The 27318-nt window shown below is 50.0% G+C and overlaps 21 non-coding genes across 21 annotated transcripts; all 21 read left to right on the top strand.

Moving 5' to 3' along the window:
* The first annotated feature begins 791 nt into the window (after positions 1-791).
* On the top strand, positions 792-910 carry LOC126273604 (5S ribosomal RNA). The gene has a single exon (XR_007549451.1). It is a non-coding gene; the product is annotated as a 5S ribosomal RNA (ribosomal RNA).
* Positions 911-2057: 1147 nt separating this feature from the next.
* LOC126273603 (5S ribosomal RNA) lies at positions 2058-2176 on the top strand. Its single transcript, XR_007549450.1, has one exon. It is a non-coding gene; the product is annotated as a 5S ribosomal RNA (ribosomal RNA).
* Positions 2177-3322: 1146 nt separating this feature from the next.
* On the top strand, positions 3323-3441 carry LOC126273602 (5S ribosomal RNA). Its single transcript, XR_007549449.1, has one exon. It is a non-coding gene; the product is annotated as a 5S ribosomal RNA (ribosomal RNA).
* Positions 3442-4587: 1146 nt separating this feature from the next.
* Positions 4588-4706, top strand: LOC126273601 (5S ribosomal RNA). Its single transcript, XR_007549448.1, has one exon. It is a non-coding gene; the product is annotated as a 5S ribosomal RNA (ribosomal RNA).
* Positions 4707-5852: 1146 nt separating this feature from the next.
* Positions 5853-5971, top strand: LOC126273599 (5S ribosomal RNA). Its single transcript, XR_007549447.1, has one exon. It is a non-coding gene; the product is annotated as a 5S ribosomal RNA (ribosomal RNA).
* Positions 5972-7117: 1146 nt separating this feature from the next.
* LOC126273598 (5S ribosomal RNA) lies at positions 7118-7236 on the top strand. The gene has a single exon (XR_007549446.1). It is a non-coding gene; the product is annotated as a 5S ribosomal RNA (ribosomal RNA).
* A 1146-nt stretch (positions 7237-8382) lies between these two features.
* Positions 8383-8501, top strand: LOC126273596 (5S ribosomal RNA). Its single transcript, XR_007549444.1, has one exon. It is a non-coding gene; the product is annotated as a 5S ribosomal RNA (ribosomal RNA).
* Positions 8502-9637: 1136 nt separating this feature from the next.
* LOC126274634 (5S ribosomal RNA) lies at positions 9638-9756 on the top strand. Its single transcript, XR_007550197.1, has one exon. It is a non-coding gene; the product is annotated as a 5S ribosomal RNA (ribosomal RNA).
* A 1147-nt stretch (positions 9757-10903) lies between these two features.
* On the top strand, positions 10904-11022 carry LOC126273595 (5S ribosomal RNA). Its single transcript, XR_007549443.1, has one exon. It is a non-coding gene; the product is annotated as a 5S ribosomal RNA (ribosomal RNA).
* A 1136-nt stretch (positions 11023-12158) lies between these two features.
* LOC126273594 (5S ribosomal RNA) lies at positions 12159-12277 on the top strand. The gene has a single exon (XR_007549442.1). It is a non-coding gene; the product is annotated as a 5S ribosomal RNA (ribosomal RNA).
* A 1146-nt stretch (positions 12278-13423) lies between these two features.
* LOC126274230 (5S ribosomal RNA) lies at positions 13424-13542 on the top strand. The gene has a single exon (XR_007550057.1). It is a non-coding gene; the product is annotated as a 5S ribosomal RNA (ribosomal RNA).
* A 1146-nt stretch (positions 13543-14688) lies between these two features.
* On the top strand, positions 14689-14807 carry LOC126274229 (5S ribosomal RNA). Its single transcript, XR_007550056.1, has one exon. It is a non-coding gene; the product is annotated as a 5S ribosomal RNA (ribosomal RNA).
* Positions 14808-15953: 1146 nt separating this feature from the next.
* On the top strand, positions 15954-16072 carry LOC126273593 (5S ribosomal RNA). Its single transcript, XR_007549440.1, has one exon. It is a non-coding gene; the product is annotated as a 5S ribosomal RNA (ribosomal RNA).
* Positions 16073-17218: 1146 nt separating this feature from the next.
* Positions 17219-17337, top strand: LOC126273592 (5S ribosomal RNA). The gene has a single exon (XR_007549439.1). It is a non-coding gene; the product is annotated as a 5S ribosomal RNA (ribosomal RNA).
* A 1146-nt stretch (positions 17338-18483) lies between these two features.
* LOC126273591 (5S ribosomal RNA) lies at positions 18484-18602 on the top strand. Its single transcript, XR_007549438.1, has one exon. It is a non-coding gene; the product is annotated as a 5S ribosomal RNA (ribosomal RNA).
* A 1147-nt stretch (positions 18603-19749) lies between these two features.
* On the top strand, positions 19750-19868 carry LOC126273590 (5S ribosomal RNA). Its single transcript, XR_007549437.1, has one exon. It is a non-coding gene; the product is annotated as a 5S ribosomal RNA (ribosomal RNA).
* A 1146-nt stretch (positions 19869-21014) lies between these two features.
* LOC126273589 (5S ribosomal RNA) lies at positions 21015-21133 on the top strand. Its single transcript, XR_007549436.1, has one exon. It is a non-coding gene; the product is annotated as a 5S ribosomal RNA (ribosomal RNA).
* A 1146-nt stretch (positions 21134-22279) lies between these two features.
* On the top strand, positions 22280-22398 carry LOC126273588 (5S ribosomal RNA). The gene has a single exon (XR_007549434.1). It is a non-coding gene; the product is annotated as a 5S ribosomal RNA (ribosomal RNA).
* A 1147-nt stretch (positions 22399-23545) lies between these two features.
* On the top strand, positions 23546-23664 carry LOC126273587 (5S ribosomal RNA). Its single transcript, XR_007549433.1, has one exon. It is a non-coding gene; the product is annotated as a 5S ribosomal RNA (ribosomal RNA).
* A 1146-nt stretch (positions 23665-24810) lies between these two features.
* LOC126273585 (5S ribosomal RNA) lies at positions 24811-24929 on the top strand. The gene has a single exon (XR_007549431.1). It is a non-coding gene; the product is annotated as a 5S ribosomal RNA (ribosomal RNA).
* Positions 24930-26075: 1146 nt separating this feature from the next.
* LOC126273583 (5S ribosomal RNA) lies at positions 26076-26194 on the top strand. Its single transcript, XR_007549430.1, has one exon. It is a non-coding gene; the product is annotated as a 5S ribosomal RNA (ribosomal RNA).
* The last annotated feature ends 1124 nt before the right edge of the window (positions 26195-27318 follow it).

Raw genomic sequence — 27318 nt, 5'->3', positions numbered from 1 at the left:
GTCTTGTGTGCATGTTTTCGCACCTTTCCACGGCACGGCGCAGCACAGAGCGGCTCTGGTAGCTCCGAACGGCCGCACACGGCGCCTCGGACACGTCGGTTCGGCCCGCGCCCATCTCGCAGATGCTTCTCGTACTTGTGCTGTCATATGGACCACGACCCGAGCGGCAGCGAGCGGCAGTCGAGCAAAGTCGGGACAAGTCGGGACGGAAGGGGACAGCCGAGAATGCACCGTGCGAATTACGCAAATATCTGGAAGCGCGACGCGTGTCAGGCAGGTGAGACCGCTTCCCTCTGTCTTCATTTCTTGCTTTCTTGTCACTACCCCTGCCAGCCCTTTTTTCATGCTACCTTTCTCATGTGACATAGATGCTTCCATACTGATTTTAAACTATCGTAAGATACGATATTAAGGAGCTCAATTTGAAAAGAGTGCGCCAAGGAAGACTTCCAAAGAGTCTCTGGAAATAACAAAACAGTGTGAAGTGACAGAAATGTTGTGAAATACGTCAGGGCATATTGTTTTGTAGCAGTGCACAACGGCAAATTTGTAAACAAAAATTTACCTTTCGTCGCTACAAGAGATGGATACTTTGTCGAACAAACGAATGACAGGCGGTGCAACGAGCAGCTGTGTTGTGCGTCTGACCCACGTGGCGGCGCGCCGCACTGCGCGTCGCCTTCGAGGTGGAAGGACGTGCTTTGCGTCAAATGTGCCACCGAAAACGGCGATTGCGTGTGTTGGGAGGAGAGGCGAAGCCTTCTTCTGCCGTGCGGCTACTGTATAAGGACGCCAACGGCCATACCATGTTGAATACACCGGTTCTCGTCCGATCACCGAAGTTAAGCAACATCGGGCCCGGTTAGTACTTGGATGGGTGACCGCCTGGGAACACCGGGTGCTGTTGGCTCCCTCTCTTCTTTTAAATTTTATGTCACTACACCTGCCAGTCCTCTTTTCATACAAACTCTCAGGTGCGACAAAGATGCTTCCACAAGCATTTTAAACCACTGTATTAAACGTAAGATGTGAAATTACAGCAATGAACTCAGTTTGAACAAGAATGCGCGGAGGAAGAGTGCTAGGAACTCGTTGAAAATAACGAAACACTGCGAATCGACAGATGTGCTCTTAAAATGCGTCAGAGCCTACTGTTTTGTAGGAGCGCTAAATTCCAATTTTGTAGCAGTGCACAACGGCAAATTTGTAAACAAAAATTTACCTTTCGTCGCTACAAGAGATGGATACTTTGCCGAACAGCCTGTGTCTTGTGTGCATGTTTTCGCACCTTTCCACGGCACGGCGCAGCACAGAGCGGCTCTGGTAGCTCCGAACGGCCGCACACGGCGCCTCGGACACGTCGGTTCGGCCCGCGCCCATCTCGCAGATGCTTCTCGTACTTGTGCTGTCATATGGACCACGACCCGAGCGGCAGCGAGCGGCAGTCGGGACAAGTCGGGACAAGTCGGGACGGAAGGGGACAGCCGAGAATGCACCGTGCGAATTACGCAAATATCTGGAAGCGCGACGCGTGTCAGGCAGGTGAGACCGCTTCCCTCTGTCTTCATTTCTTGCTTTCTTGTCACTACCCCTGCCAGCCCTTTTTTTCATGCTACCTTTCTCATGTGACATAGATGCTTCCATACTGATTTTAAACTATCGTAAGATACGATATTAAGGAGCTCAATTTGAAAAGAGTGCGCCAAGGAAGACTTCCAAAGAGTCTCTGGAAATAACAAAACAGTGTGAAGTGACAGAAATGTTGTGAAATACGTCAGGGCATATTGTTTTGTAGCAGTGCACAACGGCAAATTTGTAAACAAAAATTTACCTTTCGTCGCTACAAGAGATGGATACTTTGTCGAACAAACGAATGACAGGCGGTGCAACGAGCAGCTGTGTTGTGCGTCTGACCCACGTGGCGGCGCGCCGCACTGCGCGTCGCCTTCGAGGTGGAAGGACGTGCTTTGCGTCAAATGTGCCACCGAAAACGGCGATTGCGTGTGTTGGGAGGAGAGGCGAAGCCTTCTTCTGCCGTGCGGCTACTGTATAAGGACGCCAACGGCCATACCATGTTGAATACACCGGTTCTCGTCCGATCACCGAAGTTAAGCAACATCGGGCCCGGTTAGTACTTGGATGGGTGACCGCCTGGGAACACCGGGTGCTGTTGGCTCCCTCTCTCCTTTTAAATTTTATGTCACTACACCTGCCAGTCCTCTTTTCATACAAACTCTCAGGTGCGACAAAGATGCTTCCACAAGCATTTTAAACCACTGTATTAAACGTAAGATGTGAAATTACAGCAATGAACTCAGTTTGAACAAGAATGCGCGGAGGAAGAGTGCTAGGAACTCGTTGAAAATAACGAAACACTGCGAATCGACAGATGTGCTCTTAAAATGCGTCAGAGCCTACTGTTTTGTAGGAGCGCTAAATTCCAATTTTGTAGCAGTGCACAACGGCAAATTTGTAAACAAAAATTTACCTTTCGTCGCTACAAGAGATGGATACTTTGCCGAACAGCCTGTGTCTTGTGTGCATGTTTTCGCACCTTTCCACGGCACGGCGCAGCACAGAGCGGCTCTGGTAGCTCCGAACGGCCGCACACGGCGCCTCGGACACGTCGGTTCGGCCCGCGCCCATCTCGCAGATGCTTCTCGTACTTGTGCTGTCATATGGACCACGACCCGAGCGGCAGCGAGCGGCAGTCGAGCAAAGTCGGGACAAGTCGGGACGGAAGGGGACAGCCGAGAATGCACCGTGCGAATTACGCAAATATCTGGAAGCGCGACGCGTGTCAGGCAGGTGAGACCGCTTCCCTCTGTCTTCATTTCTTGCTTTCTTGTCACTACCCCTGCCAGCCCTTTTTTCATGCTACCTTTCTCATGTGACATAGATGCTTCCATACTGATTTTAAACTATCGTAAGATACGATATTAAGGAGCTCAATTTGAAAAGAGTGCGCCAAGGAAGACTTCCAAAGAGTCTCTGGAAATAACAAAACAGTGTGAAGTGACAGAAATGTTGTGAAATACGTCAGGGCATATTGTTTTGTAGCAGTGCACAACGGCAAATTTGTAAACAAAAATTTACCTTTCGTCGCTACAAGAGATGGATACTTTGTCGAACAAACGAATGACAGGCGGTGCAACGAGCAGCTGTGTTGTGCGTCTGACCCACGTGGCGGCGCGCCGCACTGCGCGTCGCCTTCGAGGTGGAAGGACGTGCTTTGCGTCAAATGTGCCACCGAAAACGGCGATTGCGTGTGTTGGGAGGAGAGGCGAAGCCTTCTTCTGCCGTGCGGCTACTGTATAAGGACGCCAACGGCCATACCATGTTGAATACACCGGTTCTCGTCCGATCACCGAAGTTAAGCAACATCGGGCCCGGTTAGTACTTGGATGGGTGACCGCCTGGGAACACCGGGTGCTGTTGGCTCCCTCTCTCCTTTTAAATTTTATGTCACTACACCTGCCAGTCCTCTTTTCATACAAACTCTCAGGTGCGACAAAGATGCTTCCACAAGCATTTTAAACCACTGTATTAAACGTAAGATGTGAAATTACAGCAATGAACTCAGTTTGAACAAGAATGCGCGGAGGAAGAGTGCTAGGAACTCGTTGAAAATAACGAAACACTGCGAATCGACAGATGTGCTCTTAAAATGCGTCAGAGCCTACTGTTTTGTAGGAGCGCTAAATTCCAATTTTGTAGCAGTGCACAACGGCAAATTTGTAAACAAAAATTTACCTTTCGTCGCTACAAGAGATGGATACTTTGCCGAACAGCCTGTGTCTTGTGTGCATGTTTTCGCACCTTTCCACGGCACGGCGCAGCACAGAGCGGCTCTGGTAGCTCCGAACGGCCGCACACGGCGCCTCGGACACGTCGGTTCGGCCCGCGCCCATCTCGCAGATGCTTCTCGTACTTGTGCTGTCATATGGACCACGACCCGAGCGGCAGCGAGCGGCAGTCGAGCAAAGTCGGGACAAGTCGGGACGGAAGGGGACAGCCGAGAATGCACCGTGCGAATTACGCAAATATCTGGAAGCGCGACGCGTGTCAGGCAGGTGAGACCGCTTCCCTCTGTCTTCATTTCTTGCTTTCTTGTCACTACCCCTGCCAGCCCTTTTTTCATGCTACCTTTCTCATGTGACATAGATGCTTCCATACTGATTTTAAACTATCGTAAGATACGATATTAAGGAGCTCAATTTGAAAAGAGTGCGCCAAGGAAGACTTCCAAAGAGTCTCTGGAAATAACAAAACAGTGTGAAGTGACAGAAATGTTGTGAAATACGTCAGGGCATATTGTTTTGTAGCAGTGCACAACGGCAAATTTGTAAACAAAAATTTACCTTTCGTCGCTACAAGAGATGGATACTTTGTCGAACAAACGAATGACAGGCGGTGCAACGAGCAGCTGTGTTGTGCGTCTGACCCACGTGGCGGCGCGCCGCACTGCGCGTCGCCTTCGAGGTGGAAGGACGTGCTTTGCGTCAAATGTGCCACCGAAAACGGCGATTGCGTGTGTTGGGAGGAGAGGCGAAGCCTTCTTCTGCCGTGCGGCTACTGTATAAGGACGCCAACGGCCATACCATGTTGAATACACCGGTTCTCGTCCGATCACCGAAGTTAAGCAACATCGGGCCCGGTTAGTACTTGGATGGGTGACCGCCTGGGAACACCGGGTGCTGTTGGCTCCCTCTCTTCTTTTAAATTTTATGTCACTACACCTGCCAGTCCTCTTTTCATACAAACTCTCAGGTGCGACAAAGATGCTTCCACAAGCATTTTAAACCACTGTATTAAACGTAAGATGTGAAATTACAGCAATGAACTCAGTTTGAACAAGAATGCGCGGAGGAAGAGTGCTAGGAACTCGTTGAAAATAACGAAACACTGCGAATCGACAGATGTGCTCTTAAAATGCGTCAGAGCCTACTGTTTTGTAGGAGCGCTAAATTCCAATTTTGTAGCAGTGCACAACGGCAAATTTGTAAACAAAAATTTACCTTTCGTCGCTACAAGAGATGGATACTTTGCCGAACAGCCTGTGTCTTGTGTGCATGTTTTCGCACCTTTCCACGGCACGGCGCAGCACAGAGCGGCTCTGGTAGCTCCGAACGGCCGCACACGGCGCCTCGGACACGTCGGTTCGGCCCGCGCCCATCTCGCAGATGCTTCTCGTACTTGTGCTGTCATATGGACCACGACCCGAGCGGCAGCGAGCGGCAGTCGAGCAAAGTCGGGACAAGTCGGGACGGAAGGGGACAGCCGAGAATGCACCGTGCGAATTACGCAAATATCTGGAAGCGCGACGCGTGTCAGGCAGGTGAGACCGCTTCCCTCTGTCTTCATTTCTTGCTTTCTTGTCACTACCCCTGCCAGCCCTTTTTTCATGCTACCTTTCTCATGTGACATAGATGCTTCCATACTGATTTTAAACTATCGTAAGATACGATATTAAGGAGCTCAATTTGAAAAGAGTGCGCCAAGGAAGACTTCCAAAGAGTCTCTGGAAATAACAAAACAGTGTGAAGTGACAGAAATGTTGTGAAATACGTCAGGGCATATTGTTTTGTAGCAGTGCACAACGGCAAATTTGTAAACAAAAATTTACCTTTCGTCGCTACAAGAGATGGATACTTTGTCGAACAAACGAATGACAGGCGGTGCAACGAGCAGCTGTGTTGTGCGTCTGACCCACGTGGCGGCGCGCCGCACTGCGCGTCGCCTTCGAGGTGGAAGGACGTGCTTTGCGTCAAATGTGCCACCGAAAACGGCGATTGCGTGTGTTGGGAGGAGAGGCGAAGCCTTCTTCTGCCGTGCGGCTACTGTATAAGGACGCCAACGGCCATACCATGTTGAATACACCGGTTCTCGTCCGATCACCGAAGTTAAGCAACATCGGGCCCGGTTAGTACTTGGATGGGTGACCGCCTGGGAACACCGGGTGCTGTTGGCTCCCTCTCTCCTTTTAAATTTTATGTCACTACACCTGCCAGTCCTCTTTTCATACAAACTCTCAGGTGCGACAAAGATGCTTCCACAAGCATTTTAAACCACTGTATTAAACGTAAGATGTGAAATTACAGCAATGAACTCAGTTTGAACAAGAATGCGCGGAGGAAGAGTGCTAGGAACTCGTTGAAAATAACGAAACACTGCGAATCGACAGATGTGCTCTTAAAATGCGTCAGAGCCTACTGTTTTGTAGGAGCGCTAAATTCCAATTTTGTAGCAGTGCACAACGGCAAATTTGTAAACAAAAATTTACCTTTCGTCGCTACAAGAGATGGATACTTTGCCGAACAGCCTGTGTCTTGTGTGCATGTTTTCGCACCTTTCCACGGCACGGCGCAGCACAGAGCGGCTCTGGTAGCTCCGAACGGCCGCACACGGCGCCTCGGACACGTCGGTTCGGCCCGCGCCCATCTCGCAGATGCTTCTCGTACTTGTGCTGTCATATGGACCACGACCCGAGCGGCAGCGAGCGGCAGTCGAGCAAAGTCGGGACAAGTCGGGACGGAAGGGGACAGCCGAGAATGCACCGTGCGAATTACGCAAATATCTGGAAGCGCGACGCGTGTCAGGCAGGTGAGACCGCTTCCCTCTGTCTTCATTTCTTGCTTTCTTGTCACTACCCCTGCCAGCCCTTTTTTCATGCTACCTTTCTCATGTGACATAGATGCTTCCATACTGATTTTAAACTATCGTAAGATACGATATTAAGGAGCTCAATTTGAAAAGAGTGCGCCAAGGAAGACTTCCAAAGAGTCTCTGGAAATAACAAAACAGTGTGAAGTGACAGAAATGTTGTGAAATACGTCAGGGCATATTGTTTTGTAGCAGTGCACAACGGCAAATTTGTAAACAAAAATTTACCTTTCGTCGCTACAAGAGATGGATACTTTGTCGAACAAACGAATGACAGGCGGTGCAACGAGCAGCTGTGTTGTGCGTCTGACCCACGTGGCGGCGCGCCGCACTGCGCGTCGCCTTCGAGGTGGAAGGACGTGCTTTGCGTCAAATGTGCCACCGAAAACGGCGATTGCGTGTGTTGGGAGGAGAGGCGAAGCCTTCTTCTGCCGTGCGGCTACTGTATAAGGACGCCAACGGCCATACCATGTTGAATACACCGGTTCTCGTCCGATCACCGAAGTTAAGCAACATCGGGCCCGGTTAGTACTTGGATGGGTGACCGCCTGGGAACACCGGGTGCTGTTGGCTCCCTCTCTTCTTTTAAATTTTATGTCACTACACCTGCCAGTCCTCTTTTCATACAAACTCTCAGGTGCGACAAAGATGCTTCCACAAGCATTTTAAACCACTGTATTAAACGTAAGATGTGAAATTACAGCAATGAACTCAGTTTGAACAAGAATGCGCGGAGGAAGAGTGCTAGGAACTCGTTGAAAATAACGAAACACTGCGAATCGACAGATGTGCTCTTAAAATGCGTCAGAGCCTACTGTTTTGTAGGAGCGCTAAATTCCAATTTTGTAGCAGTGCACAACGGCAAATTTGTAAACAAAAATTTACCTTTCGTCGCTACAAGAGATGGATACTTTGCCGAACAGCCTGTGTCTTGTGTGCATGTTTTCGCACCTTTCCACGGCACGGCGCAGCACAGAGCGGCTCTGGTAGCTCCGAACGGCCGCACACGGCGCCTCGGACACGTCGGTTCGGCCCGCGCCCATCTCGCAGATGCTTCTCGTACTTGTGCTGTCATATGGACCACGACCCGAGCGGCAGCGAGCGGCAGTCGAGCAAAGTCGGGACAAGTCGGGACGGAAGGGGACAGCCGAGAATGCACCGTGCGAATTACGCAAATATCTGGAAGCGCGACGCGTGTCAGGCAGGTGAGACCGCTTCCCTCTGTCTTCATTTCTTGCTTTCTTGTCACTACCCCTGCCAGCCCTTTTTTCATGCTACCTTTCTCATGTGACATAGATGCTTCCATACTGATTTTAAACTATCGTAAGATACGATATTAAGGAGCTCAATTTGAAAAGAGTGCGCCAAGGAAGACTTCCAAAGAGTCTCTGGAAATAACAAAACAGTGTGAAGTGACAGAAATGTTGTGAAATACGTCAGGGCATATTGTTTTGTAGCAGTGCACAACGGCAAATTTGTAAACAAAAATTTACCTTTCGTCGCTACAAGAGATGGATACTTTGTCGAACAAACGAATGACAGGCGGTGCAACGAGCAGCTGTGTTGTGCGTCTGACCCACGTGGCGGCGCGCCGCACTGCGCGTCGCCTTCGAGGTGGAAGGACGTGCTTTGCGTCAAATGTGCCACCGAAAACGGCGATTGCGTGTGTTGGGAGGAGAGGCGAAGCCTTCTTCTGCCGTGCGGCTACTGTATAAGGACGCCAACGGCCATACCATGTTGAATACACCGGTTCTCGTCCGATCACCGAAGTTAAGCAACATCGGGCCCGGTTAGTACTTGGATGGGTGACCGCCTGGGAACACCGGGTGCTGTTGGCTCCCTCTCTCCTTTTAAATTTTATGTCACTACACCTGCCAGTCCTCTTTTCATACAAACTCTCAGGTGCGACAAAGATGCTTCCACAAGCATTTTAAACCACTGTATTAAACGTAAGATGTGAAATTACAGCAATGAACTCAGTTTGAACAAGAATGCGCGGAGGAAGAGTGCTAGGAACTCGTTGAAAATAACGAAACACTGCGAATCGACAGATGTGCTCTTAAAATGCGTCAGAGCCTACTGTTTTGTAGGAGCGCTAAATTCCAATTTTGTAGCAGTGCACAACGGCAAATTTGTAAACAAAAATTTACCTTTCGTCGCTACAAGAGATGGATACTTTGCCGAACAGCCTGTGTCTTGTGTGCATGTTTTCGCACCTTTCCACGGCACGGCGCAGCACAGAGCGGCTCTGGTAGCTCCGAACAGCCGCACACGGCGCCTCGGACACGTCGGTTCGGCCCGCGCCCATCTCGCAGATGCTTCTCGTACTTGTGCTGTCATATGGACCACGACCCGAGCGGCAGCGAGCGGCAGTCGGGACAAGTCGGGACGGAAGGGGACAGCCGAGAATGCACCGTGCGAATTACGCAAATATCTGGAAGCGCGACGCGTGTCAGGCAGGTGAGACCGCTTCCCTCTGTCTTCATTTCTTGCTTTCTTGTCACTACCCCTGCCAGCCCTTTTTTCATGCTACCTTTCTCATGTGACATAGATGCTTCCATACTGATTTTAAACTATCGTAAGATACGATATTAAGGAGCTCAATTTGAAAAGAGTGCGCCAAGGAAGACTTCCAAAGAGTCTCTGGAAATAACAAAACAGTGTGAAGTGACAGAAATGTTGTGAAATACGTCAGGGCATATTGTTTTGTAGCAGTGCACAACGGCAAATTTGTAAACAAAAATTTACCTTTCGTCGCTACAAGAGATGGATACTTTGTCGAACAAACGAATGACAGGCGGTGCAACGAGCAGCTGTGTTGTGCGTCTGACCCACGTGGCGGCGCGCCGCACTGCGCGTCGCCTTCGAGGTGGAAGGACGTGCTTTGCGTCAAATGTGCCACCGAAAACGGCGATTGCGTGTGTTGGGAGGAGAGGCGAAGCCTTCTTCTGCCGTGCGGCTACTGTATAAGGACGCCAACGGCCATACCATGTTGAATACACCGGTTCTCGTCCGATCACCGAAGTTAAGCAACATTGGGCCCGGTTAGTACTTGGATGGGTGACCGCCTGGGAACACCGGGTGCTGTTGGCTCCCTCTCTCCTTTTAAATTTTATGTCACTACACCTGCCAGTCCTCTTTTCATACAAACTCTCAGGTGCGACAAAGATGCTTCCACAAGCATTTTAAACCACTGTATTAAACGTAAGATGTGAAATTACAGCAATGAACTCAGTTTGAACAAGAATGCGCGGAGGAAGAGTGCTAGGAACTCGTTGAAAATAACGAAACACTGCGAATCGACAGATGTGCTCTTAAAATGCGTCAGAGCCTACTGTTTTGTAGGAGCGCTAAATTCCAATTTTGTAGCAGTGCACAACGGCAAATTTGTAAACAAAAATTTACCTTTCGTCGCTACAAGAGATGGATACTTTGCCGAACAGCCTGTGTCTTGTGTGCATGTTTTCGCACCTTTCCACGGCACGGCGCAGCACAGAGCGGCTCTGGTAGCTCCGAACGGCCGCACACGGCGCCTCGGACACGTCGGTTCGGCCCGCGCCCATCTCGCAGATGCTTCTCGTACTTGTGCTGTCATATGGACCACGACCCGAGCGGCAGCGAGCGGCAGTCGAGCAAAGTCGGGACAAGTCGGGACGGAAGGGGACAGCCGAGAATGCACCGTGCGAATTACGCAAATATCTGGAAGCGCGACGCGTGTCAGGCAGGTGAGACCGCTTCCCTCTGTCTTCATTTCTTGCTTTCTTGTCACTACCCCTGCCAGCCCTTTTTTTCATGCTACCTTTCTCATGTGACATAGATGCTTCCATACTGATTTTAAACTATCGTAAGATACGATATTAAGGAGCTCAATTTGAAAAGAGTGCGCCAAGGAAGACTTCCAAAGAGTCTCTGGAAATAACAAAACAGTGTGAAGTGACAGAAATGTTGTGAAATACGTCAGGGCATATTGTTTTGTAGCAGTGCACAACGGCAAATTTGTAAACAAAAATTTACCTTTCGTCGCTACAAGAGATGGATACTTTGTCGAACAAACGAATGACAGGCGGTGCAACGAGCAGCTGTGTTGTGCGTCTGACCCACGTGGCGGCGCGCCGCACTGCGCGTCGCCTTCGAGGTGGAAGGACGTGCTTTGCGTCAAATGTGCCACCGAAAACGGCGATTGCGTGTGTTGGGAGGAGAGGCGAAGCCTTCTTCTGCCGTGCGGCTACTGTATAAGGACGCCAACGGCCATACCATGTTGAATACACCGGTTCTCGTCCGATCACCGAAGTTAAGCAACATCGGGCCCGGTTAGTACTTGGATGGGTGACCGCCTGGGAACACCGGGTGCTGTTGGCTCCCTCTCTCCTTTTAAATTTTATGTCACTACACCTGCCAGTCCTCTTTTCATACAAACTCTCAGGTGCGACAAAGATGCTTCCACAAGCATTTTAAACCACTGTATTAAACGTAAGATGTGAAATTACAGCAATGAACTCAGTTTGAACAAGAATGCGCGGAGGAAGAGTGCTAGGAACTCGTTGAAAATAACGAAACACTGCGAATCGACAGATGTGCTCTTAAAATGCGTCAGAGCCTACTGTTTTGTAGGAGCGCTAAATTCCAATTTTGTAGCAGTGCACAACGGCAAATTTGTAAACAAAAATTTACCTTTCGTCGCTACAAGAGATGGATACTTTGCCGAACAGCCTGTGTCTTGTGTGCATGTTTTCGCACCTTTCCACGGCACGGCGCAGCACAGAGCGGCTCTGGTAGCTCCGAACGGCCGCACACGGCGCCTCGGACACGTCGGTTCGGCCCGCGCCCATCTCGCAGATGCTTCTCGTACTTGTGCTGTCATATGGACCACGACCCGAGCGGCAGCGAGCGGCAGTCGGGACAAGTCGGGACGGAAGGGGACAGCCGAGAATGCACCGTGCGAATTACGCAATTATCTGGAAGCGCGACGCGTGTCAGGCAGGTGAGACCGCTTCCCTCTGTCTTCATTTCTTGCTTTCTTGTCACTACCCCTGCCAGCCCTTTTTTCATGCTACCTTTCTCATGTGACATAGATGCTTCCATACTGATTTTAAACTATCGTAAGATACGATATTAAGGAGCTCAATTTGAAAAGAGTGCGCCAAGGAAGACTTCCAAAGAGTCTCTGGAAATAACAAAACAGTGTGAAGTGACAGAAATGTTGTGAAATACGTCAGGGCATATTGTTTTGTAGCAGTGCACAACGGCAAATTTGTAAACAAAAATTTACCTTTCGTCGCTACAAGAGATGGATACTTTGTCGAACAAACGAATGACAGGCGGTGCAACGAGCAGCTGTGTTGTGCGTCTGACCCACGTGGCGGCGCGCCGCACTGCGCGTCGCCTTCGAGGTGGAAGGACGTGCTTTGCGTCAAATGTGCCACCGAAAACGGCGATTGCGTGTGTTGGGAGGAGAGGCGAAGCCTTCTTCTGCCGTGCGGCTACTGTATAAGGACGCCAACGGCCATACCATGTTGAATACACCGGTTCTCGTCCGATCACCGAAGTTAAGCAACATCGGGCCCGGTTAGTACTTGGATGGGTGACCGCCTGGGAACACCGGGTGCTGTTGGCTCCCTCTCTCCTTTTAAATTTTATGTCACTACACCTGCCAGTCCTCTTTTCATACAAACTCTCAGGTGCGACAAAGATGCTTCCACAAGCATTTTAAACCACTGTATTAAACGTAAGATGTGAAATTACAGCAATGAACTCAGTTTGAACAAGAATGCGCGGAGGAAGAGTGCTAGGAACTCGTTGAAAATAACGAAACACTGCGAATCGACAGATGTGCTCTTAAAATGCGTCAGAGCCTACTGTTTTGTAGGAGCGCTAAATTCCAATTTTGTAGCAGTGCACAACGGCAAATTTGTAAACAAAAATTTACCTTTCGTCGCTACAAGAGATGGATACTTTGCCGAACAGCCTGTGTCTTGTGTGCATGTTTTCGCACCTTTCCACGGCACGGCGCAGCACAGAGCGGCTCTGGTAGCTCCGAACGGCCGCACACGGCGCCTCGGACACGTCGGTTCGGCCCGCGCCCATCTCGCAGATGCTTCTCGTACTTGTGCTGTCATATGGACCACGACCCGAGCGGCAGCGAGCGGCAGTCGAGCAAAGTCGGGACAAGTCGGGACGGAAGGGGACAGCCGAGAATGCACCGTGCGAATTACGCAAATATCTGGAAGCGCGACGCGTGTCAGGCAGGTGAGACCGCTTCCCTCTGTCTTCATTTCTTGCTTTCTTGTCACTACCCCTGCCAGCCCTTTTTTCATGCTACCTTTCTCATGTGACATAGATGCTTCCATACTGATTTTAAACTATCGTAAGATACGATATTAAGGAGCTCAATTTGAAAAGAGTGCGCCAAGGAAGACTTCCAAAGAGTCTCTGGAAATAACAAAACAGTGTGAAGTGACAGAAATGTTGTGAAATACGTCAGGGCATATTGTTTTGTAGCAGTGCACAACGGCAAATTTGTAAACAAAAATTTACCTTTCGTCGCCACAAGAGATGGATACTTTGTCGAACAAACGAATGACAGGCGGTGCAACGAGCAGCTGTGTTGTGCGTCTGACCCACGTGGCGGCGCGCCGCACTGCGCGTCGCCTTCGAGGTGGAAGGACGTGCTTTGCGTCAAATGTGCCACCGAAAACGGCGATTGCGTGTGTTGGGAGGAGAGGCGAAGCCTTCTTCTGCCGTGCGGCTACTGTATAAGGACGCCAACGGCCATACCATGTTGAATACACCGGTTCTCGTCCGATCACCGAAGTTAAGCAAGATCGGGCCCAGTTAGTACTTGGATGGGTGACCGCCTGGGAACACCGGGTGCTGTTGGCTCCCTCTCTTCTTTTAAATTTTATGTCACTACACCTGCCAGTCCTCTTTTCATACAAACTCTCAGGTGCGACAAAGATGCTTCCACAAGCATTTTAAACCACTGTATTAAACGTAAGATGTGAAATTACAGCAATGAACTCAGTTTGAACAAGAATGCGCGGAGGAAGAGTGCTAGGAACTCGTTGAAAATAACGAAACACTGCGAATCGACAGATGTGCTCTTAAAATGCGTCAGAGCCTACTGTTTTGTAGGAGCGCTAAATTCCAATTTTGTAGCAGTGCACAACGGCAAATTTGTAAACAAAAATTTACCTTTCGTCGCTACAAGAGATGGATACTTTGCCGAACAGCCTGTGTCTTGTGTGCATGTTTTCGCACCTTTCCACGGCACGGCGCAGCACAGAGCGGCTCTGGTAGCTCCGAACGGCCGCACACGGCGCCTCGGACACGTCGGTTCGGCCCGCGCCCATCTCGCAGATGCTTCTCGTACTTGTGCTGTCATATGGACCACGACCCGAGCGGCAGCGAGCGGCAGTCGAGCAAAGTCGGGACAAGTCGGGACGGAAGGGGACAGCCGAGAATGCACCGTGCGAATTACGCAAATATCTGGAAGCGCGACGCGTGTCAGGCAGGTGAGACCGCTTCCCTCTGTCTTCATTTCTTGCTTTCTTGTCACTACCCCTGCCAGCCCTTTTTTCATGCTACCTTTCTCATGTGACATAGATGCTTCCATACTGATTTTAAACTATCGTAAGATACGATATTAAGGAGCTCAATTTGAAAAGAGTGCGCCAAGGAAGACTTCCAAAGAGTCTCTGGAAATAACAAAACAGTGTGAAGTGACAGAAATGTTGTGAAATACGTCAGGGCATATTGTTTTGTAGCAGTGCACAACGGCAAATTTGTAAACAAAAATTTACCTTTCGTCGCTACAAGAGATGGATACTTTGTCGAACAAACGAATGACAGGCGGTGCAACGAGCAGCTGTGTTGTGCGTCTGACCCACGTGGCGGCGCGCCGCACTGCGCGTCGCCTTCGAGGTGGAAGGACGTGCTTTGCGTCAAATGTGCCACCGAAAACGGCGATTGCGTGTGTTGGGAGGAGAGGCGAAGCCTTCTTCTGCCGTGCGGCTACTGTATAAGGACGCCAACGGCCATACCATGTTGAATACACCGGTTCTCGTCCGATCACCGAAGTTAAGCAAGATCGGGCCCAGTTAGTACTTGGATGGGTGACCGCCTGGGAACACCGGGTGCTGTTGGCTCCCTCTCTTCTTTTAAATTTTATGTCACTACACCTGCCAGTCCTCTTTTCATACAAACTCTCAGGTGCGACAAAGATGCTTCCACAAGCATTTTAAACCACTGTATTAAACGTAAGATGTGAAATTACAGCAATGAACTCAGTTTGAACAAGAATGCGCGGAGGAAGAGTGCTAGGAACTCGTTGAAAATAACGAAACACTGCGAATCGACAGATGTGCTCTTAAAATGCGTCAGAGCCTACTGTTTTGTAGGAGCGCTAAATTCCAATTTTGTAGCAGTGCACAACGGCAAATTTGTAAACAAAAATTTACCTTTCGTCGCTACAAGAGATGGATACTTTGCCGAACAGCCTGTGTCTTGTGTGCATGTTTTCGCACCTTTCCACGGCACGGCGCAGCACAGAGCGGCTCTGGTAGCTCCGAACGGCCGCACACGGCGCCTCGGACACGTCGGTTCGGCCCGCGCCCATCTCGCAGATGCTTCTCGTACTTGTGCTGTCATATGGACCACGACCCGAGCGGCAGCGAGCGGCAGTCGAGCAAAGTCGGGACAAGTCGGGACGGAAGGGGACAGCCGAGAATGCACCGTGCGAATTACGCAAATATCTGGAAGCGCGACGCGTGTCAGGCAGGTGAGACCGCTTCCCTCTGTCTTCATTTCTTGCTTTCTTGTCACTACCCCTGCCAGCCCTTTTTTCATGCTACCTTTCTCATGTGACATAGATGCTTCCATACTGATTTTAAACTATCGTAAGATACGATATTAAGGAGCTCAATTTGAAAAGAGTGCGCCAAGGAAGACTTCCAAAGAGTCTCTGGAAATAACAAAACAGTGTGAAGTGACAGAAATGTTGTGAAATACGTCAGGGCATATTGTTTTGTAGCAGTGCACAACGGCAAATTTGTAAACAAAAATTTACCTTTCGTCGCTACAAGAGATGGATACTTTGTCGAACAAACGAATGACAGGCGGTGCAACGAGCAGCTGTGTTGTGCGTCTGACCCACGTGGCGGCGCGCCGCACTGCGCGTCGCCTTCGAGGTGGAAGGACGTGCTTTGCGTCAAATGTGCCACCGAAAACGGCGATTGCGTGTGTTGGGAGGAGAGGCGAAGCCTTCTTCTGCCGTGCGGCTACTGTATAAGGACGCCAACGGCCATACCATGTTGAATACACCGGTTCTCGTCCGATCACCGAAGTTAAGCAACATCGGGCCCGGTTAGTACTTGGATGGGTGACCGCCTGGGAACACCGGGTGCTGTTGGCTCCCTCTCTTCTTTTAAATTTTATGTCACTACACCTGCCAGTCCTCTTTTCATACAAACTCTCAGGTGCGACAAAGATGCTTCCACAAGCATTTTAAACCACTGTATTAAACGTAAGATGTGAAATTACAGCAATGAACTCAGTTTGAACAAGAATGCGCGGAGGAAGAGTGCTAGGAACTCGTTGAAAATAACGAAACACTGCGAATCGACAGATGTGCTCTTAAAATGCGTCAGAGCCTACTGTTTTGTAGGAGCGCTAAATTCCAATTTTGTAGCAGTGCACAACGGCAAATTTGTAAACAAAAATTTACCTTTCGTCGCTACAAGAGATGGATACTTTGCCGAACAGCCTGTGTCTTGTGTGCATGTTTTCGCACCTTTCCACGGCACGGCGCAGCACAGAGCGGCTCTGGTAGCTCCGAACGGCCGCACACGGCGCCTCGGACACGTCGGTTCGGCCCGCGCCCATCTCGCAGATGCTTCTCGTACTTGTGCTGTCATATGGACCACGACCCGAGCGGCAGCGAGCGGCAGTCGAGCAAAGTCGGGACAAGTCGGGACGGAAGGGGACAGCCGAGAATGCACCGTGCGAATTACGCAAATATCTGGAAGCGCGACGCGTGTCAGGCAGGTGAGACCGCTTCCCTCTGTCTTCATTTCTTGCTTTCTTGTCACTACCCCTGCCAGCCCTTTTTTCATGCTACCTTTCTCATGTGACATAGATGCTTCCATACTGATTTTAAACTATCGTAAGATACGATATTAAGGAGCTCAATTTGAAAAGAGTGCGCCAAGGAAGACTTCCAAAGAGTCTCTGGAAATAACAAAACAGTGTGAAGTGACAGAAATGTTGTGAAATACGTCAGGGCATATTGTTTTGTAGCAGTGCACAACGGCAAATTTGTAAACAAAAATTTACCTTTCGTCGCTACAAGAGATGGATACTTTGTCGAACAAACGAATGACAGGCGGTGCAACGAGCAGCTGTGTTGTGCGTCTGACCCACGTGGCGGCGCGCCGCACTGCGCGTCGCCTTCGAGGTGGAAGGACGTGCTTTGCGTCAAATGTGCCACCGAAAACGGCGATTGCGTGTGTTGGGAGGAGAGGCGAAGCCTTCTTCTGCCGTGCGGCTACTGTATAAGGACGCCAACGGCCATACCATGTTGAATACACCGGTTCTCGTCCGATCACCGAAGTTAAGCAACATCGGGCCCGGTTAGTACTTGGATGGGTGACCGCCTGGGAACACCGGGTGCTGTTGGCTCCCTCTCTTCTTTTAAATTTTATGTCACTACACCTGCCAGTCCTCTTTTCATACAAACTCTCAGGTGCGACAAAGATGCTTCCACAAGCATTTTAAACCACTGTATTAAACGTAAGATGTGAAATTACAGCCATGAACTCAGTTTGAACAAGAATGCGCGGAGGAAGAGTGCTAGGAACTCGTTGAAAATAACGAAACACTGCGAATCGACAGATGTGCTCTTAAAATGCGTCAGAGCCTACTGTTTTGTAGGAGCGCTAAATTCCAATTTTGTAGCAGTGCACAACGGCAAATTTGTAAACAAATATTTACCTTTCGTCGCTACAAGAGATGGATACTTTGCCGAACAGCCTGTGTCTTGTGTGCATGTTTTCGCACCTTTCCACGGCACGGCGCAGCACAGAGCGGCTCTGGTAGCTCCGAACGGCCGCACACGGCGCCTCGGACACGTCGGTTCGGCCCGCGCCCATCTCGCAGATGCTTCTCGTACTTGTGCTGTCATATGGACCACGACCCGAGCGGCAGCGAGCGGCAGTCGAGCAAAGTCGGGACAAGTCGGGACGGAAGGGGACAGCCGAGAATGCACCGTGCGAATTACGCAAATATCTGGAAGCGCGACGCGTGTCAGGCAGGTGAGACCGCTTCCCTCTGTCTTCATTTCTTGCTTTCTTGTCACTACCCCTGCCAGCCCTTTTTTCATGCTACCTTTCTCATGTGACATAGATGCTTCCATACTGATTTTAAACTATCGTAAGATACGATATTAAGGAGCTCAATTTGAAAAGAGTGCGCCAAGGAAGACTTCCAAAGAGTCTCTGGAAATAACAAAACAGTGTGAAGTGACAGAAATGTTGTGAAATACGTCAGGGCATATTGTTTTGTAGCAGTGCACAACGGCAAATTTGTAAACAAAAATTTACCTTTCGTCGCTACAAGAGATGGATACTTTGTCGAACAAACGAATGACAGGCGGTGCAACGAGCAGCTGTGTTGTGCGTCTGACCCACGTGGCGGCGCGCCGCACTGCGCGTCGCCTTCGAGGTGGAAGGACGTGCTTTGCGTCAAATGTGCCACCGAAAACGGCGATTGCGTGTGTTGGGAGGAGAGGCGAAGCCTTCTTCTGCCGTGCGGCTACTGTATAAGGACGCCAACGGCCATACCATGTTGAATACACCGGTTCTCGTCCGATCACCGAAGTTAAGCAACATCGGGCCCGGTTAGTACTTGGATGGGTGACCGCCTGGGAACACCGGGTGCTGTTGGCTCCCTCTCTTCTTTTAAATTTTATGTCACTACACCTGCCAGTCCTCTTTTCATACAAACTCTCAGGTGCGACAAAGATGCTTCCACAAGCATTTTAAACCACTGTATTAAACGTAAGATGTGAAATTACAGCAATGAACTCAGTTTGAACAAGAATGCGCGGAGGAAGAGTGCTAGGAACTCGTTGAAAATAACGAAACACTGCGAATCGACAGATGTGCTCTTAAAATGCGTCAGAGCCTACTGTTTTGTAGGAGCGCTAAATTCCAATTTTGTAGCAGTGCACAACGGCAAATTTGTAAACAAAAATTTACCTTTCGTCGCTACAAGAGATGGATACTTTGCCGAACAGCCTGTGTCTTGTGTGCATGTTTTCGCACCTTTCCACGGCACGGCGCAGCACAGAGCGGCTCTGGTAGCTCCGAACGGCCGCACACGGCGCCTCGGACACGTCGGTTCGGCCCGCGCCCATCTCGCAGATGCTTCTCGTACTTGTGCTGTCATATGGACCACGACCCGAGCGGCAGCGAGCGGCAGTCGAGCAAAGTCGGGACAAGTCGGGACGGAAGGGGACAGCCGAGAATGCACCGTGCGAATTACGCAAATATCTGGAAGCGCGACGCGTGTCAGGCAGGTGAGACCGCTTCCCTCTGTCTTCATTTCTTGCTTTCTTGTCACTACCCCTGCCAGCCCTTTTTTTCATGCTACCTTTCTCATGTGACATAGATGCTTCCATACTGATTTTAAACTATCGTAAGATACGATATTAAGGAGCTCAATTTGAAAAGAGTGCGCCAAGGAAGACTTCCAAAGAGTCTCTGGAAATAACAAAACAGTGTGAAGTGACAGAAATGTTGTGAAATACGTCAGGGCATATTGTTTTGTAGCAGTGCACAACGGCAAATTTGTAAACAAAAATTTACCTTTCGTCGCTACAAGAGATGGATACTTTGTCGAACAAACGAATGACAGGCGGTGCAACGAGCAGCTGTGTTGTGCGTCTGACCCACGTGGCGGCGCGCCGCACTGCGCGTCGCCTTCGAGGTGGAAGGACGTGCTTTGCGTCAAATGTGCCACCGAAAACGGCGATTGCGTGTGTTGGGAGGAGAGGCGAAGCCTTCTTCTGCCGTGCGGCTACTGTATAAGGACGCCAACGGCCATACCATGTTGAATACACCGGTTCTCGTCCGATCACCGAAGTTAAGCAACATCGGGCCCGGTTAGTACTTGGATGGGTGACCGCCTGGGAACACCGGGTGCTGTTGGCTCCCTCTCTTCTTTTAAATTTTATGTCACTACACCTGCCAGTCCTCTTTTCATACAAACTCTCAGGTGCGACAAAGATGCTTCCACAAGCATTTTAAACCACTGTATTAAACGTAAGATGTGAAATTACAGCCATGAACTCAGTTTGAACAAGAATGCGCGGAGGAAGAGTGCTAGGAACTCGTTGAAAATAACGAAACACTGCGAATCGACAGATGTGCTCTTAAAATGCGTCAGAGCCTACTGTTTTGTAGGAGCGCTAAATTCCAATTTTGTAGCAGTGCACAACGGCAAATTTGTAAACAAAAATTTACCTTTCGTCGCTACAAGAGATGGATACTTTGCCGAACAGCCTGTGTCTTGTGTGCATGTTTTCGCACCTTTCCACGGCACGGCGCAGCACAGAGCGGCTCTGGTAGCTCCGAACGGCCGCACACGGCGCCTCGGACACGTCGGTTCGGCCCGCGCCCATCTCGCAGATGCTTCTCGTACTTGTGCTGTCATATGGACCACGACCCGAGCGGCAGCGAGCGGCAGTCGAGCAAAGTCGGGACAAGTCGGGACGGAAGGGGACAGCCGAGAATGCACCGTGCGAATTACGCAAATATCTGGAAGCGCGACGCGTGTCAGGCAGGTGAGACCGCTTCCCTCTGTCTTCATTTCTTGCTTTCTTGTCACTACCCCTGCCAGCCCTTTTTTCATGCTACCTTTCTCATGTGACATAGATGCTTCCATACTGATTTTAAACTATCGTAAGATACGATATTAAGGAGCTCAATTTGAAAAGAGTGCGCCAAGGAAGACTTCCAAAGAGTCTCTGGAAATAACAAAACAGTGTGAAGTGACAGAAATGTTGTGAAATACGTCAGGGCATATTGTTTTGTAGCAGTGCACAACGGCAAATTTGTAAACAAAAATTTACCTTTCGTCGCTACAAGAGATGGATACTTTGTCGAACAAACGAATGACAGGCGGTGCAACGAGCAGCTGTGTTGTGCGTCTGACCCACGTGGCGGCGCGCCGCACTGCGCGTCGCCTTCGAGGTGGAAGGACGTGCTTTGCGTCAAATGTGCCACCGAAAACGGCGATTGCGTGTGTTGGGAGGAGAGGCGAAGCCTTCTTCTGCCGTGCGGCTACTGTATAAGGACGCCAACGGCCATACCATGTTGAATACACCGGTTCTCGTCCGATCACCGAAGTTAAGCAACATCGGGCCCGGTTAGTACTTGGATGGGTGACCGCCTGGGAACACCGGGTGCTGTTGGCTCCCTCTCTTCTTTTAAATTTTATGTCACTACACCTGCCAGTCCTCTTTTCATACAAACTCTCAGGTGCGACAAAGATGCTTCCACAAGCATTTTAAACCACTGTATTAAACGTAAGATGTGAAATTACAGCAATGAACTCAGTTTGAACAAGAATGCGCGGAGGAAGAGTGCTAGGAACTCGTTGAAAATAACGAAACACTGCGAATCGACAGATGTGCTCTTAAAATGCGTCAGAGCCTACTGTTTTGTAGGAGCGCTAAATTCCAATTTTGTAGCAGTGCACAACGGCAAATTTGTAAACAAAAATTTACCTTTCGTCGCTACAAGAGATGGATACTTTGCCGAACAGCCTGTGTCTTGTGTGCATGTTTTCGCACCTTTCCACGGCACGGCGCAGCACAGAGCGGCTCTGGTAGCTCCGAACGGCCGCACACGGCGCCTCGGACACGTCGGTTCGGCCCGCGCCCATCTCGCAGATGCTTCTCGTACTTGTGCTGTCATATGGACCACGACCCGAGCGGCAGCGAGCGGCAGTCGAGCAAAGTCGGGACAAGTCGGGACGGAAGGGGACAGCCGAGAATGCACCGTGCGAATTACGCAAATATCTGGAAGCGCGACGCGTGTCAGGCAGGTGAGACCGCTTCCCTCTGTCTTCATTTCTTGCTTTCTTGTCACTACCCCTGCCAGCCCTTTTTTCATGCTACCTTTCTCATGTGACATAGATGCTTCCATACTGATTTTAAACTATCGTAAGATACGATATTAAGGAGCTCAATTTGAAAAGAGTGCGCCAAGGAAGACTTCCAAAGAGTCTCTGGAAATAACAAAACAGTGTGAAGTGACAGAAATGTTGTGAAATACGTCAGGGCATATTGTTTTGTAGCAGTGCACAACGGCAAATTTGTAAACAAAAATTTACCTTTCGTCGCTACAAGAGATGGATACTTTGTCGAACAAACGAATGACAGGCGGTGCAACGAGCAGCTGTGTTGTGCGTCTGACCCACGTGGCGGCGCGCCGCACTGCGCGTCGCCTTCGAGGTGGAAGGACGTGCTTTGCGTCAAATGTGCCACCGAAAACGGCGATTGCGTGTGTTGGGAGGAGAGGCGAAGCCTTCTTCTGCCGTGCGGCTACTGTATAAGGACGCCAACGGCCATACCATGTTGAATACACCGGTTCTCGTCCGATCACCGAAGTTAAGCAACATCGGGCCCGGTTAGTACTTGGATGGGTGACCGCCTGGGAACACCGGGTGCTGTTGGCTCCCTCTCTTCTTTTAAATTTTATGTCACTACACCTGCCAGTCCTCTTTTCATACAAACTCTCAGGTGCGACAAAGATGCTTCCACAAGCATTTTAAACCACTGTATTAAACGTAAGATGTGAAATTACAGCAATGAACTCAGTTTGAACAAGAATGCGCGGAGGAAGAGTGCTAGGAACTCGTTGAAAATAACGAAACACTGCGAATCGACAGATGTGCTCTTAAAATGCGTCAGAGCCTACTGTTTTGTAGGAGCGCTAAATTCCAATTTTGTAGCAGTGCACAACGGCAAATTTGTAAACAAAAATTTACCTTTCGTCGCTACAAGAGATGGATACTTTGCCGAACAGCCTGTGTCTTGTGTGCATGTTTTCGCACCTTTCCACGGCACGGCGCAGCACAGAGCGGCTCTGGTAGCTCCGAACGGCCGCACACGGCGCCTCGGACACGTCGGTTCGGCCCGCGCCCATCTCGCAGATGCTTCTCGTACTTGTGCTGTCATATGGACCACGACCCGAGCGGCAGCGAGCGGCAGTCGAGCAAAGTCGGGACAAGTCGGGACGGAAGGGGACAGCCGAGAATGCACCGTGCGAATTACGCAAATATCTGGAAGCGCGACGCGTGTCAGGCAGGTGAGACCGCTTCCCTCTGTCTTCATTTCTTGCTTCCTTGTCACTACCCCTGCCAGCCCTTTTTTTCATGCTACCTTTCTCATGTGACATAGATGCTTCCATACTGATTTTAAACTATCGTAAGATACGATATTAAGGAGCTCAATTTGAAAAGAGTGCGCCAAGGAAGACTTCCAAAGAGTCTCTGGAAATAACAAAACAGTGTGAAGTGACAGAAATGTTGTGAAATACGTCAGGGCATATTGTTTTGTAGCAGTGCACAACGGCAAATTTGTAAACAAAAATTTACCTTTCGTCGCTACAAGAGATGGATACTTTGTCGAACAAACGAATGACAGGCGGTGCAACGAGCAGCTGTGTTGTGCGTCTGACCCACGTGGCGGCGCGCCGCACTGCGCGTCGCCTTCGAGGTGGAAGGACGTGCTTTGCGTCAAATGTGCCACCGAAAACGGCGATTGCGTGTGTTGGGAGGAGAGGCGAAGCCTTCTTCTGCCGTGCGGCTACTGTATAAGGACGCCAACGGCCATACCATGTTGAATACACCGGTTCTCGTCCGATCACCGAAGTTAAGCAACATCGGGCCCGGTTAGTACTTGGATGGGTGACCGCCTGGGAACACCGGGTGCTGTTGGCTCCCTCTCTCCTTTTAAATTTTATGTCACTACACCTGCCAGTCCTCTTTTCATACAAACTCTCAGGTGCGACAAAGATGCTTCCACAAGCATTTTAAACCACTGTATTAAACGTAAGATGTGAAATTACAGCAATGAACTCAGTTTGAACAAGAATGCGCGGAGGAAGAGTGCTAGGAACTCGTTGAAAATAACGAAACACTGCGAATCGACAGATGTGCTCTTAAAATGCGTCAGAGCCTACTGTTTTGTAGGAGCGCTAAATTCCAATTTTGTAGCAGTGCACAACGGCAAATTTGTAAACAAAAATTTACCTTTCGTCGCTACAAGAGATGGATACTTTGCCGAACAGCCTGTGTCTTGTGTGCATGTTTTCGCACCTTTCCACGGCACGGCGCAGCACAGAGCGGCTCTGGTAGCTCCGAACGGCCGCACACGGCGCCTCGGACACGTCGGTTCGGCCCGCGCCCATCTCGCAGATGCTTCTCGTACTTGTGCTGTCATATGGACCACGACCCGAGCGGCAGCGAGCGGCAGTCGAGCAAAGTCGGGACAAGTCGGGACGGAAGGGGACAGCCGAGAATGCACCGTGCGAATTACGCAAATATCTGGAAGCGCGACGCGTGTCAGGCAGGTGAGACCGCTTCCCTCTGTCTTCATTTCTTGCTTTCTTGTCACTACCCCTGCCAGCCCTTTTTTCATGCTACCTTTCTCATGTGACATAGATGCTTCCATACTGATTTTAAACTATCGTAAGATACGATATTAAGGAGCTCAATTTGAAAAGAGTGCGCCAAGGAAGACTTCCAAAGAGTCTCTGGAAATAACAAAACAGTGTGAAGTGACAGAAATGTTGTGAAATACGTCAGGGCATATTGTTTTGTAGCAGTGCACAACGGCAAATTTGTAAACAAAAATTTACCTTTCGTCGCTACAAGAGATGGATACTTTGTCGAACAAACGAATGACAGGCGGTGCAACGAGCAGCTGTGTTGTGCGTCTGACCCACGTGGCGGCGCGCCGCACTGCGCGTCGCCTTCGAGGTGGAAGGACGTGCTTTGCGTCAAATGTGCCACCGAAAACGGCGATTGCGTGTGTTGGGAGGAGAGGCGAAGCCTTCTTCTGCCGTGCGGCTACTGTATAAGGACGCCAACGGCCATACCATGTTGAATACACCGGTTCTCGTCCGATCACCGAAGTTAAGCAACATCGGGCCCGGTTAGTACTTGGATGGGTGACCGCCTGGGAACACCGGGTGCTGTTGGCTCCCTCTCTCCTTTTAAATTTTATGTCACTACACCTGCCAGTCCTCTTTTCATACAAACTCTCAGGTGCGACAAAGATGCTTCCACAAGCATTTTAAACCACTGTATTAAACGTAAGATGTGAAATTACAGCAATGAACTCAGTTTGAACAAGAATGCGCGGAGGAAGAGTGCTAGGAACTCGTTGAAAATAACGAAACACTGCGAATCGACAGATGTGCTCTTAAAATGCGTCAGAGCCTACTGTTTTGTAGGAGCGCTAAATTCCAATTTTGTAGCAGTGCACAACGGCAAATTTGTAAACAAAAATTTACCTTTCGTCGCTACAAGAGATGGATACTTTGCCGAACAGCCTGTGTCTTGTGTGCATGTTTTCGCACCTTTCCACGGCACGGCGCAGCACAGAGCGGCTCTGGTAGCTCCGAACGGCCGCACACGGCGCCTCGGACACGTCGGTTCGGCCCGCGCCCATCTCGCAGATGCTTCTCGTACTTGTGCTGTCATATGGACCACGACCCGAGCGGCAGCGAGCGGCAGTCGAGCAAAGTCGGGACAAGTCGGGACGGAAGGGGACAGCCGAGAATGCACCGTGCGAATTACGCAAATATCTGGAAGCGCGACGCGTGTCAGGCAGGTGAGACCGCTTCCCTCTGTCTTCATTTCTTGCTTTCTTGTCACTACCCCTGCCAGCCCTTTTTTCATGCTACCTTTCTCATGTGACATAGATGCTTCCATACTGATTTTAAACTATCGTAAGATACGATATTAAGGAGCTCAATTTGAAAAGAGTGCGCCAAGGAAGACTTCCAAAGAGTCTCTGGAAATAACAAAACAGTGTGAAGTGACAGAAATGTTGTGAAATACGTCAGGGCATATTGTTTTGTAGCAGTGCACAACGGCAAATTTGTAAACAAAAATTTACCTTTCGTCGCTACAAGAGATGGATACTTTGTCGAACAAACGAATGACAGGCGGTGCAACGAGCAGCTGTGTTGTGCGTCTGACCCACGTGGCGGCGCGCCGCACTGCGCGTCGCCTTCGAGGTGGAAGGACGTGCTTTGCGTCAAATGTGCCACCGAAAACGGCGATTGCGTGTGTTGGGAGGAGAGGCGAAGCCTTCTTCTGCCGTGCGGCTACTGTATAAGGACGCCAACGGCCATACCATGTTGAATACACCGGTTCTCGTCCGATCACCGAAGTTAAGCAACATCGGGCCCGGTTAGTACTTGGATGGGTGACCGCCTGGGAACACCGGGTGCTGTTGGCTCCCTCTCTCCTTTTAAATTTTATGTCACTACACCTGCCAGTCCTCTTTTCATACAAACTCTCAGGTGCGACAAAGATGCTTCCACAAGCATTTTAAACCACTGTATTAAACGTAAGATGTGAAATTACAGCAATGAACTCAGTTTGAACAAGAATGCGCGGAGGAAGAGTGCTAGGAACTCGTTGAAAATAACGAAACACTGCGAATCGACAGATGTGCTCTTAAAATGCGTCAGAGCCTACTGTTTTGTAGGAGCGCTAAATTCCAATTTTGTAGCAGTGCACAACGGCAAATTTGTAAACAAAAATTTACCTTTCGTCGCTACAAGAGATGGATACTTTGCCGAACAGCCTGTGTCTTGTGTGCATGTTTTCGCACCTTTCCACGGCACGGCGCAGCACAGAGCGGCTCTGGTAGCTCCGAACGGCCGCACACGGCGCCTCGGACACGTCGGTTCGGCCCGCGCCCATCTCGCAGATGCTTCTCGTACTTGTGCTGTCATATGGACCACGACCCGAGCGGCAGCGAGCGGCAGTCGGGACAAGTCGGGACAAGTCGGGATGGAAGGGGACAGCCGAGAATGCACCGTGCGAATTACGCAAATATCTGGAAGCGCGACGCGTGTCAGGCAGGTGAGACCGCTTCCCTCTGTCTTCATTTCTTGCTTTCTTGTCACTACCCCTGCCAGCCCTTTTTTTCATGCTACCTTTCTCATGTGACATAGATGCTTCCATACTGATTTTAAACTATCGTAAGATACGATATTAAGGAGCTCAATTTGAAAAGAGTGCGCCAAGGAAGACTTCCAAAGAGTCTCTGGAAATAACAAAACAGTGTGAAGTGACAGAAATGTTGTGAAATACGTCAGGGCATATTGTTTTGTAGCAGTGCACAACGGCAAATTTGTAAACAAAAATTTACCTTTCGTCGCTACAAGAGATGGATACTTTGTCGAACAAACGAATGACAGGCGGTGCAACGAGCAGCTGTGTTGTGCGTCTGACCCACGTGGCGGCGCGCCGCACTGCGCGTCGCCTTCGAGGTGGAAGGACGTGCTTTGCGTCAAATGTGCCACCGAAAACGGCGATTGCGTGTGTTGGGAGGAGAGGCGAAGCCTTCTTCTG

This window comes from Schistocerca gregaria, chromosome 5, assembly GCF_023897955.1.
Source record: "Schistocerca gregaria isolate iqSchGreg1 chromosome 5, iqSchGreg1.2, whole genome shotgun sequence".
Classification (NCBI taxonomy): domain Eukaryota; kingdom Metazoa; phylum Arthropoda; class Insecta; order Orthoptera; family Acrididae; genus Schistocerca; species Schistocerca gregaria.
The sequence above is the reverse complement of the archived record's forward strand: the minus strand, read 5'-3'. Positions and strand labels throughout refer to the sequence as shown.